This window comes from Salmo salar, chromosome ssa06, assembly GCF_905237065.1.
Source record: "Salmo salar chromosome ssa06, Ssal_v3.1, whole genome shotgun sequence".
Lineage (NCBI taxonomy): Eukaryota > Metazoa > Chordata > Actinopteri > Salmoniformes > Salmonidae > Salmo > Salmo salar.
This window is the reverse complement of record NC_059447.1, coordinates 30,211,974-30,218,184: the sequence shown is the minus strand read 5'-3', so window position 1 is coordinate 30,218,184 and position 6,211 is coordinate 30,211,974.

The following is a 6,211-nucleotide window of genomic DNA, read 5'->3' as shown; positions in this document are numbered from 1 at the left end:
TATTCAGGCCAAACAATGTTGGGTCTATTGCAAAATCCCAATTTAAGCTTCCTCCTTGTATGAACCTTCCAACCTTCCACGCTCACATACTGTACGTAGGTGGATATATCCTTTAGGGATCACTACCTAAGAAAAGCGTTTTTGAATATTTGACTGATTCTGATTAATCCGACTCTAATTCATTGGATTGGGAGCTCACCTCCCCCTAACCACCACCTCTTCTTTATAACTGATATGCAGCAACTTATTTCCTAATGAATCAGTCAAATATTCAATTACGCTTTTCTTAGGTAGTGATCCATAAAGGATATATCCACTCATGTAAAGTATTCAGAATGGAAAAAGAACCCAATTGTCATACTTGAGTAAAAGTAAAGATACCAAAAAAACACTTAAGTAGTACATTAAAGTATTTTTACTGAAGTACTTCACACCACTGAAAGTATGTGAGCATGATGATGGAAGGTTCTTACAAAGAGGCAGCTTCAATAGGAATTTTGCAATAGACTCAACACTGTTTGGCCTGAATCGCAGCCTTAAAAGCTTTAAAATAGTAAAAGCAAGCTAAGCATTCATTTAAAGTATGCTCGTATTTTAAATGATTTTTTTGTTCCCTTTATTTTGTTCTCTTTTTTGTAAGAAAATGTATTTTCAGTACAAACATAAACATTTTTTGATGAAAATATTACATTTCCCATATAATGGATATATTGCTTATCATAGCAGCTTTGGACGAATCTGCAGGGACCATAGTGTAATTATGTTGTTACTGCAGAGTGATAAAAAATGTATTATAAACAGGGTGGTCGAGCCCTGAATGCTGATTGGCTGACAACCGTGGTATATCACGGGTATGGCAAAACATTTATTTTTACTGCTCTAATTACATTGGTAACCAGTTTATAATAGCAATAAGGCACCTCGGGGGTTTGTGGTATATGGCCAATATACCATAGCTAAGGGCTGTATCCAGGCACTCTGCATTTCGTCGTGCTTAAGAACAGCCCTTAGCCGTGGTATATTGGCCATAAACAACACCCACTCGGGCTTTATTGCTTAAAGGAGTTTGTATTTCGCGCCACGCCCATCATTGGATATTGGAGCAGGTGTTCCGCTAGCGGAACGTCTAGATGTAAGAGGTTTTAAATATAAACCAAAAGCTCTGTAAATAAATGGGAGAGTATTCCCTTCTCCATAAATCTACTGTAGGCCTACATGTTTTGTTCAGCTGGATGTTTTGATCAAATCCATTAATTGGAAGGACATTGATATACACTAAATCCTTGATTATGTTGTTTATTTTGATTAACTATTTGTGTTGGTGAGTATTGTTTCACATTTGATTATATTCTTAACATTAGCAAAAGTGAATAGAAATATGTCCGATTACAATAGGACTTTTATACCCTGCCGGTCACGTGCGTCAAAGTGAGTAGACCAAGGTGCAGCGTGGAATATGTTAATCTTGTCGTTTAATGCAAAAGAATGAACACTTTACAAATTAAACAAAAAATGACAGCAGACAGTTCCGTTAGGTACTTACAACTAAACGAAAAATAACTACCCACAAAAAACAAAGGAAAAACAGGCTGCCTAAGTATGGCTTCCAATCAGAGACAACGATAGACACCTGCCTCTGATTGGAAACCATACCCGGCAAAAAACATAGAACACAAAACATAGAATGCCCACCCACCTATCACACCCTGGCCTAGCTAAACAGAGAAAACACAGCTCTCCTAGGTCAGAGCGTGACAGTACCCCCCCCCCCCCTAAAGGTGCGGACACCCGGCTGCAAACCTGAACCTATTGGGGAGGGTCCGGGTGGGCATCTATAATTGGTGGTGGCTCTGGTTCGGGGCGTAGCCCCCACACTGCCCACTGATCCCCCCCGCTTCTGTGTCGCCGGAGGAACCAGACAGTGGATCAGCGCCGGAGGCTCTGAACTGCCGACCGCCGCTGAAGACTCTGGGTTGCAGGCCGCCGCTGAAAACTCGGGGCTGCAGACCGTCACTGAAGACTCGGGGCTGCAGACCGTCGCTGAAGACTCGGGGCTGCAGACCGTCGCTGAAGACTCGGGGCTGCAGACCGTCGCTGAAGACTCTGGGCTGCAGACAGTCGCTGAAGACTCCAGGCTGCAGACCGCCGCTGAAGACTCCGGGCTGCAGACCGCCGCTGAAGACTCCGGGCTGCAGACCGCCGCTGAAGACTCCGGGCTGCAGACCGCCGCTGAAGGCTCTGGGACTGGGGAGCGTTGCTGGAGGCTCCGGGCTGAGGAGCGTCGCTGGAGGCTCCGGGCTGAGGAGCGTCGCTGGAGGCTCTGGACTGAGGAGCGTCGCTGGAGGCTCCGGGCTGAGGAGCGTCGCTGGAGGCTCCGGGCTGAGGAGTGTCTCTGTAAGTTCCGGACTGGGGACCTTCGCTGCAGGCTCCGTGCCATGGATCATCACTACTGGTTCCGTGCCATGGATCATCACTGGAGGCTTTGTGCCATGGATCATCACTGGAGGCTCCGGGCCATGGATTATCACTGGAGGCTTCGTGCCATGGATCATCCCTACAGGCTCCGGGCCATGGAAAATCACTGGAGGCTTCGTGCCATGGATCATCCCTACAGGCTCCGGGCCATGGATCATCACTACAGGCTCCGGGCCCTGGATCATCACTACTGGCTTCGTGCCATGGATTATCACTGGAGGCTTCAGACCATTGATTATCACTGGAGGCTTCCTACGGGGAGCTGGAACCAGACTGGGGAGACGCCCTGAGGACCGCGTGCTCAAAGCAGGCACCGGCCGTACTGGGCTATGGTGGCGCACTGGAGGGAGAGTGCGCGGGGCAGGCACCGGCCGTACTGGGCTATGGTGGCGCACTGGAGGGAGAGTGCGCAGAGCAGGCACAGGGTACACTGGGCCTTGGGGGCGTACTGGAGGTCTGGCGCTTAGGGCTGGCACAACCCGTCCTGGCTCGATGTTGACTATAGCCCGGCAAGGGCGGAGCGCTGGAACAGGACGAACTGGGCTGTGCTGGTGAATGAGGGGTACCGTGCGTAGAGCAGGTGCAGGGTAACCTGGGCCGAAGAGACGCACTGGAGACCAGATACGTTGAGCCGGTGCACTTCTCCCTGGCTGCTGGCCAACTCTAGCACGGCAACGGTGAGGAGCTTGCACCGAGCGCACCGGGCTGTGAGTACGCACTGGCGACACAGTGCGTATCACTGCATAACACGGTGCTTGCTCGGTCACTTGCTCCCCCACGGTAAGCACGGGGAGTTGGCTCAGGTCTTAAACCCGCCTTAGCCAATCTCCCTGTGTGCCCCCCCAATTTTTTTGGTTGCCACTGCCTCTCGGGCTTCCGTTGTTGCCTTCTTGCCTGTTCCTCCCAGTATCGCCGTTCCACTTTCACTTTCACATACTCCCCATGCCTTGTCCAGGGTCCTGCCCCATCCAGGATCTCCTCTCAGGTCCAGTCATCCTGCCCACGCTGCTTGGTCTTCTTGTGGTGGGTAGTTCTGTCACGTGCGTCAAAGTGAGTAGACCAAGGTGCAGCGTGGAATATGTTCATCTTGTCGTTTAATGCAAAAGAATGAACACTTTACAAATTAAATAAAAAATGACAGCAGACAGTTCCGTTAGGTACTTACAACTAAACAGAAAATAACTACCCACAAAAAACAAAGGAAAAACAGTCTGCCTAAGTATGGCTTCCAATCAGGGACAACGATAGACACCAGCCTCTGATTGGAAACCATACCCGGCCAAAACATAGAACACAAAACATAGAATGCCCACCCACCTATCACACCCTGGCCTAGCTAAACAGAGAAAACACAGTTCTCCTAGGTCAGAGCGTGACACTGCCTGCCTAGCAATAAATTACCGACACACCTCTTTCTCTCTATCACTTCTTTATGTTGTGTTGACATTGTAATAGGTGCTGTCGTAAGCACTGTAACATTGCAAACTGTAAATTGTAAACTACAGTTACATGGCAGGCTGTCACTATAGATTTTCACACTTCCAGTGCAATACACCATAGTCACTATAAAAAGAGGTTGCGCAGTTTATCATAAACTTACAGTACAAGCCAGATGTTTGAAAGAGAAAGATCATCTATACTACTTAGTCCAAAAGTTTTGCCCTGTTGCTACTCTGGTTCTGAGGGTTGATTCGTGCTAAACTGAGGGCCTGCAGGTGCAGCTATAGACTGAACCCTGGGGGCTTACACATTACTTCCCCATGTCAACTGAATTTCATGTTTACTCTGCTGTCCATTCACATTCCTTCCTCTGCTGCTGTCACAGCTGAACAATGTTATGTGGAATTTCATTGCCAACTATGCTGACTTAATCTGATGCTCTTTATTACAACTTTACTACAACTGGTGTGAAAAAATAAAAGAGGAGTTTGAAAAGTCATTTCTACTCTGTGAAAAATAACTTGTCATTTACATCTAGAACATCAAGTGGACCAAGCTTTAGAGTCAGCAAGAAATAATATTGAAGTAGAAAAAAAGAGAGCGAAACCACACTGTAATCTCTATGGGTTTGACTTCCTGTCACAGACTGGAGCTTCAGTTAGCAACATGTGAAGACTTGCACAAGAGGCTGCTAAAGGGAGGACGGAAAGCGTGTGTTTTATACCATTCCATTTATTCTGTTCCAGCCATTATTAAGAGCCCATCCTCCCCAATTAAGGTACCACCTGCCACCAGTGGCAGAGCTACAATATCTATCCCTCAGCCTCTTTGCATGGAGTAAAATCCCTGTTTGCTCTCTATAATGATGGTCAGCAGCATGTGTTATGAATGTATAGCCAAGAAAAAACACACCAAACATGCATTTTTCTAAAGAGAAATATGAGGACTGTAGATAACTTTATATAACCAAATTCCAAAGCCATCAGTTTCCATTAACTGTATAATGCAGGCTGAATTATATCATTTATATTGGTTTGAAAGCCTACATTGATATGTTTTGATATGTGTTGATATAGACAAGAATTAGCCAATACGATCTGTCATAGAAAGATCGTAGGTTACTGAAATAGAGCTCGATAACTTCAGTTTAGTTTGTTTGAGGAGTGTCAGTGTTTTATCGTGGGAAGCCCATTTCTAATGAGATCTTCATGCATGCCATCCGAAAGAATGTGAAACATTTAGACATGTTCAAGATGATGCCAAGAAGCATTCATTTGCCTATCTGAAAGACACATGGAAGATCACAGGAATAAAGTCTATACTGTGTGTGTGTTTGCGTGTGTTTATCATAATGTTTTACCTCATGTAATAAGCCTTTATTACATATTGTCACATTATTCATTTAAACATATTTTTATTTTATTTAACCATTATTTAACTAGGTAAGTCAGTTAAGAAGAAATTCTTATTTACAATGACAGCCTACTCCGGCCAGACCCGGACGACGCTGGGCCAATTGTGCGCCGCCCTATGAAACTTCCCAATCACGGCCGGATGTGATACATCCTGGATTCGAACCAGGGACAGTAGGGACGCCTCTTGCACTTGAGATGCAGTGCCTCAGAATGTTTGTGGTAAAGTCCAAAAGTTCCTTTTGAAAAGGGGCGTCTCTAGCCCCATATACTACCCACCACTGCGACCTGTACGCCAAACACATTGGCTCCAGGTCATCTACAAGACCCTGCTAGGTAAAGTCCCCCCTTATCTCCGCTCACTGGTCACCATAGCGCACCCACCTGTAGCACGCGCTCCAGCAGGTATATCTCTCTGGTCACTCCTAAAGCCAACTCCTCCTTTGGTCGTCTCTCCTTCCAGTTCTCTGCTGCCAATGACTGGAACGAACTACAAAAATCTCTGAAACTGGAAACACTTATCTCCCTCACTAGCTTTAAGCACCAGCTATCAGAGCAGCTCCCAGATCACTGCACCTGTACATAGCCCATCTATAATTTAGCCCAAACTACTACCTCTTCCCCTACTGTATTTATTTATTTTGCTCCTTTGCACCATATTATTTATATTTTAACTTCGAACTTTCTTCAAACTACAAATCTACCATTCCAGTGTTTTACTTGCTATACTTTATTTACTTTGCCACCATGGCCTTTTTTGCCTTTACCTCCCTTATCTCACATCATTTGCTCACATTGTATATAGTCTTATTTTTTTCTACTGCATCATTGATTGTATGTTGTTTTACTCCATGTGTAACTCTGTGTTTTTGTATGTTGTCGAA